Below are 12388 nucleotides of genomic sequence, written 5' to 3' on the forward strand. Positions count from 1 at the left end.
GTCACCAGAAATGGCCATCATCCGTGACGTTCTGGGCTACGAAACCTTAGTAAAGAGAACAGGATGAATTAAGCTGTTATTTGAAATGGCATGAGTCGCGCCTACAGACAATCCCATAGAAAATATAGTTTAGATCCTGGGCTAAGTCCCCAGGGAAACTTGCACCTCAGCTCCAGAGCAGTTTGCTTGTCACTCGGGCCACTTCCATGAGAACTAAGTATAATCCTAAGCCTAGAGGCAGGGCCGCCAGCACTGCTGCAAGAGGGAGCTGGGCAGCAGCTGCAGTCAGCACGGGACTGACATCTCAGAAGGAAACCCTATCCTGATCTCAGCCTATTTCCAAGCTTTATTTTAAAGAAAAACTTTTTAATAAAACAACATAGCACATACCGGCAACACATTAACTACATCGGTTAGGAGCCTGATACTTCCAGTAGGCGAGGGAGACCTCTCTAGGGTAGCACTAACCAATAAAATGCTCTGCAGTGATGCAAATGCTCTATATTAGGGCTTCCCAATACTAGGGCAGTCACTAGCCACATATGGCTACTGTGCACTTGAGAGATGGCTAGTGCATCCCAAAAATAAATCCTTTAATTTAATCTAATTTTAACTAAGTGGCCACATGTGACTAGTGACTCCTGTATTGGACAGAATAGCTCTAGAACCCACCACTCAGTTGTCCTTACTTTCATGAGCATTTTCTCATTTGGCCCTCAAACCAACCCTGGAAGCTACATGTTATCAGGTTTATTTGTACAGATGAGGAAACAGAGACTGAGCTATTTCCCATCATTAGCACAATATTATATAACTAATAAATGACAGAGCCAGAATTTAATCAGGTTTTTTTCCTTACTACAAAGTTTAAGGTTATTTTTCTTTTTTTCATTTGCACCACTTTGCCTTTTCAGGGTCAAGTTCAAGCTCCCTAACCTAATATGAAAGTGCTTTATAATCAGATCCCAATGACTGGAGCCTCACCTCCATCACCCCGCCCCCCCCCCCCAACATTCCCTCTATTTCAGGAATACTTTTATTCTCCAAATCCTGATACATTGTCTAACTCCTTGCCTTTTGATTCATAGTGTCCATAGCCTGAAGGCCCTATCTCCACCTCGTCTCCCTCCATGCCTAGCGAGCTCCAGTATTATATTCTGATTTTCGTTTATCTGTCCATTTTCTAGTCTAAAATATTAGCTGAAGAAAGAGTGTCATACTCACTCTGTGCCCCCAGGATGTAGATACTGTACATAGTAGATACTCCAAAAGTATTTAGTGACATATAAATAAAGGAAAAATGATGATATAAATGAATTAAATTCATCACATATTCATAGAGCCTGACAGCACAGCACATTGCCCTACTCTGGCCCTGAGAATTGTCTGGTCAATGAGTATGTTAAGAAGGCAAGGTCTCTTCCCAAGTATGTTGAAAGACATGATTTAACATTTTTTGAGGAGGAGATGCATGCATGACCCGGGTTGGCAGTGAACACTACCAGCATTCATATCCAGGTTAAAGAAAAGTGGGTCCACAGGGCTACTGAGGACCAGCTACCCCTCGGTGGCTGGCATTTGACACCCAAGCCCAAGGTGATAGGATGATATACAGGTGGCCTAAATCAGGGGCCAAAGGCATGCTTTCCCAGCTCTTAGACTAGTATATGCTAAGCCATTTGCCATGAGTACTCAACCTACGGTAGGCACCAAGTTGGGGGTGCCAGGTGTTTCACTAGTCCATTGGGATATGTGGCTAATACCACTGTTTCCCAGAATAGAATTTCCCCTTATGAGACCAGGCATGTGCTCTTCTGAGAGAAGACCCGGGAACTAGCACCTGATTTAGCTTCTGTGACTATCTCATATGGGCTGATTTACAAACAAGTCAGTTACCCTAAAGAACAGGCAACCTTCCTCACCTCTCTCCTCTCTCACCACCACACATGTGCCCATACAAAGATACAGAGGTAACAAGATACCACTGAGCCGCCACCATTATGCAAAAGCCATGCCACTGCCAGGAGCTGATGGGAATGGGTAGAAAATGTCCATATTCCCTTTGTTGTAGCTCAAATGTTTATGGAAACCTTGGACCACCTCTGAAGGTCTTAGAACAGCTCCCAGATCGATGACTCACTAAACTGGCTGGATATTAGGACCACCTGGGGGCTTTTTAAATATACCCACGCCTAAGCCCAGCCCTCAGAACTTCTGGTACAACAGCTCTGCGATAGGGTTGAGGCACAAATAGTTTGTAAAAGCTCCCCCGTGACTCCAATCTGCATCATTGTTGAAATTCAGAGGCCTAGCTTGTGAGTCTAATAGCTTAACCACCAGGGGTTCCCTAGAGAGGATGTGTCAGCTTTAGCATCGCAGCTGACCTTTGGGGAGCAGCCATTAGAGGGTGATAAGGAAACTGCACAGAAGGGGAAGAACCTTGGACTTTAGCAGAAAAATACTAGCCTATCGCTAAGAAGTGCATGGTACATTCTTATACCAACCCCTCTGCCCCAGAAACTACCTGTGACCTGTGTTCCTTTTACTATATTGTGCCATCCTTGCTCCTGTGATTTGTTTGTTAATTCAATTCAACAAACAATAATAGGGTGTTTATGATGTGCATTCATTCTTCTGGTTCAGATATCGAGAAGAATAAGATTTAAAAAATAGCATTTAGAGCCTGAGAGTCTAGCAAGGTAAAAAGACACAGTTTAACATGATGTGCTGCTTGCTGAAATAGATATAAGTGCGAATGTGAGATGGGAGTTTCAAGTACAAAGGAGGAAGTGAATTAAATTACCTGTCATTCAGAATAAAAGCCAAAGGCCTTACAATGGTCCACCAAGCCCTTCATCAGGTGCTTCATTCCCTCTCTGACCTCACTTCCGAGTACAGCCCCACCGTTTATTTCAATCCCACCTCACTGTCCTCCTCACTGTCACCAGAACACTCCAGGCTCACTCCCAACTTAAGGCCTTTGCTCAGGCAATTCTTATGCTTTGGATATGCTCCTAATTGGATTTCAAGTCTTTTCCCAAATCCTTTCATTTCATTGAGGCCAACCCTGCTGACCCTGTTTAAAACTGAGACCCATACACTCCTAACCCCCACCCCACTGCTCCGACCCATTTACCCCGCTTCATTGTTTTCACTGCGTAGGTCCCATTCTAGCATAACACATGATTTACTTATTTTGCTTATTATTTCTGACTTCTTGCACCAGAATATAAATTCCACAACTGCATGGATTGTTTTTAAAAATAGCACGTTTTAAAACTGCCCATTGATAAATCTCAAGTTTCTAAAACAGTGTCTGGCATATGCTCAGCACTGAGAGCACTTTGTCAAATTAACAAATGAGGCATTTTGCAAAAGTTTCACCTAACAGTAGTTGGCTTCCTTTGTCTTTTAATAAAATCCAATTTGTCCTTCTGTAGCCACTGTGTTTCTAGGTTGGGACAGTTAAGAATTGCCCACCGGACCTACAGTGGACAGACTTTTTTCTTCAACTTTTATGTTAGCACTGGCAATCATCCATCATTCAGTCCATCAGCCAACAAACAGTTAATTCAGCAACTATTTTATGCTATATGCTAGGGACTGTGAGCATCAAAATTCTTACCTCAGAGGGCTTAACTCCTGGTAAAAGAGATGAAGTCAACACACACATTAGTACAATAAGAGGCAAGATGTACTGAACCAGAAGAAGTGTGCAGAGAGTAGTGTGACTTTGGAGTTTTTGAAGGTTTTGAAATATGACACTCAGGACAGAAACTACAGCCTTTCTAGCCTTGGGCAGCTCAGACACAGGATGACACTAATCAGTTCATTTACCAAAAATGAGGTTTCTAATTTTGGCTTCTAATAACCTGCTCCCCTTCATGAAATGCCTGCCAAGGAAGTTGAGGGATGTCATTAAGCTTTCTAAGCACACTTGAAATGACTTTTCTGATAACCTTTGCCTACCAGATCAGGCATGAAAACCACTAAACAATTGTTAAGTAACTTTTTATTTTCCCTGACTTTAAGGCATTTGATTATTTGTTCTAAGCCATATGCAGTACAACGTGTTTCAGGAGAGGCCTGTGGAGCAGGGCTCAACAACAGCTTAGCAATCGGGCTACTCTCTCAAAGCTCGCGCCCAGACTCACTGTAAATGTAAAATAGCTTGGATCAAAATGCATCGTTGGTTCCACATGGAGATGAGCAAGTGATTTGTTCCGACTAATAGAAGCCCTCAGACAAATAGTGTTAATCGGTATCACCACAGAGCAGTTGGTGACAATAACAGAGCTCATTTTAAAGAAGGGGAAATTAAATAGTGGTTGCAATAGTCCTGGCCATTCTTAATTATTGTGATGGCAAATTATGAACAATTTCCTGTCACTTCCTCTTCTAAAGCAATTATTGATGTTTGCCTTATCACTGAACTGTGCTGAAAACTCTCTAAGCAGGAGGCTGTCTGATTCAATGCTTTGTGGGTTCATATTCAGAAAGCTACTTGGCCTGCAAAGTTGCTGGATTATCTGTAAACACAGTGAAAGGAGACAGTGATTGCATGAAGCAGAGGGAATGCTCCTGAATGCCAATAAGGCAAATGTCATAACAGGAACACCAAGCCAACATTCCATGTGACCTTCTAGGTACAAACTGATTTACTTTGGTACCACCTCAAACAGAAAATTATGGTGTAATTCCTCATGTCAATACATAATTTATTTTGTAATAAATAACCACCCGCATATCCATGGAGCGCCCCGGCCCTGTTTCTACGATGCTCTCAGGCAAACGCTCTCTCCAGCGCACACTCAGCCTCCAAACCATTACGAAGCTTTCTGTTTCAAGGCTGTTCTCTTCACTAAGCTTGGTGATGGATGAGGAAAACATTACGGGATTAAAAGTCACCTTCAATCTCTGCAAAGAAACTTGTTATTTATTTTCCTATTTTCAAATTACCTAACATCAGGTTGAAGGGTTCATGAGACCAAGTCAAAAAATAAATAAAAATTAAGCGCGATGCAGCATTAAGCCCGGGCCTAAAGTGAGTTTCCTAATAAAGAAAGCTGCTGCATTTAGAGCGGCAGGAAAATCAGGCAGTGAATCAACACAAGAATTCTGCCTTGCCCTCTGCTCCCGCCCCTTTAAAGGCATCTGCTTCTCTGTGGGGGGTCTGGGACCAGGGCGGCCTCCCGAAGTCACCTCATTCTCTGTCTTTACAATGCAAATAGGGTGAGTTCCTGAGAACCCTGCTCTTTCCCCTCCAGGTCAGCTCTTTGAGTAGTCTCCCCCAGGCTGCCACTGACAGGAGACTCTTCCCGGCTGACAGATGGTCACTGACCTCTCGGAAAGCAGTTGGTGGTCTTCCCTGAGCCTTGAGCCACAGGTCACCTCATCACTGGCCCGGCTATCACAGCGCACAGTGAGTGGTCTCGTTACTTGGCCTCTGTCAAGGACGAAGGAGGCATTGTGGAGAGGGGAGGGGCCTGCCGGCCCCGCCAGCATCCCCCCTTCACTGATGAGTCTGAATCACATTCTCGGAAAACTGAGAGATTTGGGACCTTAGTGGCTAAGATCCAGCATCTTTACCAAATTTCAGAAAAATAGACAACGAGGGCAACTCACAACACAGAAAATAAAGAACAGGGTATACACTGCTTTGAAACAGACTGCTTTTGTATTTTCAGCTTCTAAAAACCTGTTTTTAGACCATTTTGGTGTTAAAGATTAGGAACGTTTGTTTATGTTGTGGGTTCCATCCCTGGCTAACTTCTGTTGCTTAATAACACAAAGAAGTGGTAAAGTTAATATGAGACGGCACGATCATTCCTTTGGAGATTAGCCAGCATGACACAGGATACACACACACCCACAAAGGAAACCAAACAAATGCATTTCTTTGGCTTCACAGGAGACATGATAGCCCACAATATGGAGAAAATCAGGGCTCCGGTTCAAATAAACATATTGAGAAGCAGAAATCAATACCCAGAGAAGGTTTTACATAGCACTCATATTATTTTTAATGAGTTGCTGTATAGAACTATAGCAACTGAATGGAGTCTGGGATTCCCTGAAGGCTAATTGGCTTCATTCCTCCAGCAAGTGAACAGAGTCATTTCTGTTCTGTTTGGAAAACACATGCTGGGACCTAGATCCATGTATCAATAAGAACATATTGGCTCTAATGGGTCCCCAGAGGAAAGACCTCTGTTTTCTGACTATATGGTCATACCCCTGTCAAAAATGCCATGTCCAAATATATAATGACACACATTTCTTTTTTTTCTTCTTTCTTTTTTTAATGTTTTTATTGATTTGAGAGAGAGGAAGGGAGAGGGAGAGAGAGAGAGAGAAACATCAATGATGAGAGAGTCACTGATTGGCTGCCTCCAGCACACCCCCTACTGGGGATCAATCCCACAACCCAGGCATGTGCCCTGATGGAGAATCCAACCCCGATCTCCTGGATCCTAGGTCGATGCTCAACCGCTGAGCCACACCCAGCTAGGCCACACATTTCTGATATAATCTTCAGGGTTCTCAATTCACCTAGGGTCACTAATCTGAGTCTTTGTGATTGTTTTGTCAAAAAAAAAACCAATTACAGTTACTTCTTTGAAAGTAAAGCTTTATAAAACCACTGTCAAATTATATTGGCAGAAATGTAACTATGCATCTTTTCTTGCAGGATTTTATACAGAATAAGAATTAGGTAATACAGGATTTAACACTGTATTGCCATTATTTAAAAAAATGAGTAAAATTAGCATTAGAGCATAAAAATACAAAACCAAATCCTTAAACACCAAAGGTTTTATATTCTTTGCACACATTTGGATTAGAAGGGGGGCAACAGGCTTTCTTATTGTGTTCATATTTAAGGGTTATTTTCAGAAGAATTATGCTATTCTTCATCACTATGGAAGAAAGAATTCGGTAGGATAGGCTTAGAATTAGACAGAACTGCAGCCTAGCTAAGCTGTTGGCCAGGGCTACGATCTCATCTGAAGACTCGTTTTGGCAGGAAGTGGGGGTGGGAGGGAGTAGAAGAGAGAGGGGAGCAATTCACTTCCCAATTCACTCCCATGGTTGTCGGCTGCTCTGACTCCCTGCCACGCAGGCCTGGCCGCGCGGGGCCCACCCAGGGGAAGGGATCCAGGGGAGAGCAAGCAGAGTTCCCGAGGTGGGGACAGCCTTTCTCCAAGGGGACATGAAGCGCCGTATTCCTCCACACCTGCCCCATTCTCTTCCGGAGAAGCAAGGCACTAGGTCCAGCCCGTGCTCAAGGGAAGGGGTGGCACAAAGGCACGAATGTGCAGACGTGAGGACTGTCGCAGCCACCTTGGAGGTTGCCTACCACAGCCATGACCACAGGTCTCATTCAAACCCACTGCTCTTTCCGCCACCCTGTGCTAAACTGTAACAGATAATTTTCTGGTGTTAAAGTTACTAAACCTTGAACAGGGTATTTTGGAAGATTGTAGGGTCTTCCTCTCTGGATGTCTTTAACAATGGGACATTCTTTCACCTATTTGAGAAGGTTTGATTTTAATTTCTTATCTGTAGGTAAGAAGTACAGTGCATATAGTATGGTATAGGCCAGGATTTGAGTATCTATCCAGTTGAGAAATTAACTAGATGAGCAACTAATTTTGTTGTCTAGACATAGTTTCCTTACCATAAAAAGTTGGAAATGAGACTAAGTTTCTAAGCTCACTTCAAACTAGAGCAAGTAATACGTCTTCAATTCTGTTACAGGTTTAAAACAATGACTCCCATATCTGGTCATCTTCAGGATTGAACCTACTTATACGTAAATTAAATTACTATCCCAGGGTTTGACGTTAAGGCAAAAAATGTTCTGCACCAAAATATGTGTCACTCTGACTTGAATTTCTACATTAGATACTTTTTTCTGCTTGTTAAAAACTTCTGCTAAAATGCAAATGTGTTATCTGGAAAAACAAACTATCAGCCCAAACTAACATTTAACTAAATTTGTTTCTCTTGTTAACTAACTTATCAGTTGGCAAAGATCCAAAACATGGGGTAAGGAAACAACTTTTAATGAAAATGAATTTCTTTCCAAAAGGGTTTTAAGGTTTGGAATAGACTCATATGTAGCTGCGTATGAGGGGGAGAGGAGTGGCCAATACCTTCAATAGTAAAAAATATATGGATGGGCGCATGGGATGATGTAGACAAGTCTAGAGAAAACTAAACTACTAGTATAGCAGACTTCTGCTGAGGGCCCTACATCCTGTAATCGCTCTAAGTGGAAAGAGTTTATTTTAAACATATCCCCATATACATAACTTTTCATTGCCAAAATGTTTCTCCCTCTTGGCCTCAGATAGCCATTCCCACAGCCACCGGAGTGTTGTCCTCACCTCTCCAGCTACAGTCAGCTCATTCATTTACCCTGCTGCTTACTCCATATCCATACAATCCCTCCTTCTTCATGTTAGATCTTAAGATCGATTCATGAAAGGACTCCCCTGCACTCCTCTGCACTTCCCTCAGCTCCTCACCTCTCTCATCACCATCACACTAAAAAAAACCCACAAAAAAACCCTACTAACTTTGAATGAACCCAGCGGTCTTGCTTGTTCACACCTGTACCTGTGCAGCTGAACAATGTGAGAGAAGGACAAAAAAAACTGGGCATGTTAGCTTCACTATAAATTCATGATGACCAAAATGCACAATGAACCCTGCCAGCCAGCCTGCTGTATCTATGAACACCCCAAACCCACTTCTGGTGTCAGGAAATGAAATAGGCAGGTCTCTCTGCCTAGAACTTGCCCACCATTCACAACTTATTTTCACCCTTCGAGTTTCAGTTGAACACCACCACCTGAGAGAGGGTTTCTAGGATCCTATGTATATACTCTCCACCTCCCATCTAGTTAAGATATTTCATAGCATATGTTTATTTCCCTCATACTTAACTGCAATTAGTAATTATATATTTATTCGTTATCAACTTATCATTTCTCTTCCACTACACACTGTGAGTTCCAAGGTTCCTAGGACTATAATGTGTCAACCATTTACATCATGCATACTGACTAGGGCATAGTAGGTGTTCAGTAAATACTTGTCCAATGAATGAATGAACAAATTACTGTACAGTCTTCATCCTTTCGGCCAGGAGGGGCCCTGTTTACATCTCTTCAGAATTCTTGAAGCTTCCCTCTTTCCATTTGCTTCTTTAATCAATCGGCATTCTCTTAAACACAGAGATTTCTAATGGAAACACTGGCACAGACTTTGCTTCCGCAGCATAAACGACATCAGGAGCTGACATGAACCCCACTGTTGCCACTGGCAACAATTAAATTAGCTATGTAAAACCAACACAAGAGCTGCAGCATCCATTCAGTAAAATAGCCATTCGGTCTTTCAGCACACATAATACTGACCTGCGTGACTGTGCTTTTAGTACATGAGCAAGTGCTGAGCATTGTCTGCCCAAGACAAGGCATTAACACAACTCCTGACTCCTGTTTCTATTGTTGCTTAAAAGGGTTGCCTAATTAATTGATTTTATTGAATCTCTACCAAGGCACATTTGTTCCTTAGTAAGCTAATGAAAAAAACCAAAGGAGCTACTTTTATAAAATACAAGAAAGGGGTTGTGGAAGTCCTGTTTTATGCTGCATATCCTTGTAAATAAAAGTATAGTTGACATGGATATTGACTGCTTAATGCCAAGAGAGAAACAGGAGCACTTTTGTGGATCTCTGTGCTCTGAAAAAGGTATTTCATCCCACAAGCAGGCTATTCTCACCCCCTCACATCTGTACACTCTCTCACTCTCTCTTGACCACACTGGCAGCACACACTTTCTAAAAGCAAAGCCAGTATAGTAAGTGCACTTCTAGGAAGTTAGAGGAGCTTAGGGAATAAAGCAACTAGCCTTGGTATAATGTCCACAGCTAACAAAAGCTACCTGGCGCAGTACCCTGTCTGATGATAGCAGAAAAATCCCTTTTGTCCACATTATTAGACCTATTTTGCAGATAAGGAAACTGAGTCTCAAGAAGTGAAGACCCACTCGATCTTACACAGCTAGGAAACCTAAGTCAACACTCTCTGAGGCCAAAATCTGTAGTGTGGGTAAGTAGCCCACACATAAAAATAAACAGGTCTGAACTAAAACAATAGGTATAGAAATGAAAATAAAGACCAAGAGATACAGTTGAGAGGAACTTTCAGAATGTAGGCATTTAAGGTAGAGTAAGGAAAGAACGGTTTCTGACCCAGGTATACAGACAGACTGCAATGTCATGTCCCAGAATAGAGAGGAAGGGAGGGCATATCTAGGCAGGTGGGGAGGAGAGAGGTTCAAAAAATAGAATACTGGAGTTTAAGATGGAGGGGTAGCATTTCAGCATCTTCTCACTTAGTGGCATGTCAAGTCTCACACATGGTCCAGCAAGCAAAGAAGATGTAACACTTCATGACTCAGAGGTAGCACCTATCAAGCCTCCATCACCTGGAACTCAGCCAACATCCAAAAGGTGAGCAAAAAAAATGCCTGTGAGCAGCAGTGAAAGTAGATGAGAATTTATGCACCAATCTCATCCCCTTCACCAGATCTCAGCTCCTGCCTCCTAAATAAAAGAATGATTACCCCAATTCTATATTATGTGCTATAAACATTGTCTCACTTCTCAGTCTCTGATCTCCAATTATCATTCACATAAGAAAAAAGATAGAAAAATATTACAAAGCAAATATAGGCACCCCAAAAGTACACCAACATGGTACGCCTAATGAAAAGGCAAAGATCCGTCACTGTGCAGTAATGTCTGAAAGATAATCTTACTAAAGAAAGATTATTATAACTTGTTGGTTCTGAACTATCTAAAAATGGCTAATCCATGCTGAGTGTACTCAGATCAGCAAATCTTGAAAATACACACTGTATTTTTAAATGTTTCCACACTAAAGGGTAAAACAGAAAAAGTGTTTGGCACCTTAAAGGACATAAATCTTCAATAGTCACTTCTGGGGAACACTGTGATTCTCCTTGAGACCAACTACAAAGATAGACAGAAAGAAAGAGTTCCATGTAATGTTTATTGGGCATTTTCCATCACAAGGCACTAAGCCTGGTCCTTAATATGTTAACATATTTCTTGTAATTCTTACAACAGCACTATGAGTACTATCATTTTCCAATTTAATGGCTGAGAAATGGAAGCTCTAAAGTGGTTATTCTGCTTGACAGTGGCAAAGTCAGAATTCAAACCCAAGCTCCTTTGTTCTAAAAAGCTGTTTCCTTAATCACTACATTACTGTGAGAATCTTCCTAGTATTTAAAAAGTATCCATCATTGAAAATAAATAAAGATAATAAAAAGTATCCATCATAGGCAAATTCCAAGATAATCAAGAACTTGTACATTTCTCTGTTAATGTTTTTCACCCCAAATATCTTGATAAGGTTGGTATATACAAATTCAGCCTAAATATTTTATTAGGGGTAAATGTATATGCAAGAAGACAAAAAATATCACATTGTTTACAGCTTTGATATTTTTGAAGTTGCGAACTTTCTATTTTTATAATTATTCAGGAAAACTGTATTAATAGAGAATATATCATAATCATTGATGAGGTATTAGAGCAATAGGCCTATTTCCTTGGCAAGAACAAGATTAAGTCCTTGACACACTGATTCAAAGGCTGATCTTAGGCAAAGACGCAGAATCAAAAATGGTGTCGAGAGGATTTTTAGTCTTTTTGAAAACAGCTTATCGAGGCCTTGGTTTAAAAAAAAATGGAATGGAAGGAAAATTATAAATTACTGTAGTGTAATTTTTTTCTATTCCTTCTAATTAATTAAAAGATAAGAAACCACGAACGGTTGGGCCTGGAAGAGACACTAGGAGCCCTCTGCGCGCCCCGCCGAGTCCTGTCTGCTCAGAGCCGCAGAGCCCGCGAGTGTGGAGCCACGGAGCGCCTGCAGAAGCCTCGCTGCTCACTGTCCCCCTGGACTTCTCCTAGTTCCCCCCACGTCTGTACTGCAACATCTTTAACATTCTAGCCCTGGCTTTCATAATGACTGGTCTACATGTGCCAAGCTAGAGCAGACAGTGGTTTTCTACTATGGAGAAACATCAATGAACCAAAAGAGCTCATTTCATGTGTCTGCCAAACGTCACAGGACACCAGACGGGCTACTGGATTATTAGCTGGGGGGGGGGGGGGGGGGGAGAGAGAGAGGGAGGGAGGGAGAGAGAGAGAGAGAGAGAGAGAGAGAGAGGGAGGGAGAATGGTGTCACACTGTCCAGCCAGATCCCAAACTTCTGAGAGAGCCACTTTACAAGGTGAAAAGCCTCAGCTAAAGCAAAGGTTCCGTGCCCCTGATGCTG

The sequence above is a fragment of the Miniopterus schreibersii genome (genome assembly GCF_964146895.1).
Source record: "Miniopterus schreibersii genome assembly, chromosome: 6".
NCBI classification, from domain to species: Eukaryota; Metazoa; Chordata; class Mammalia; order Chiroptera; family Miniopteridae; genus Miniopterus; species Miniopterus schreibersii.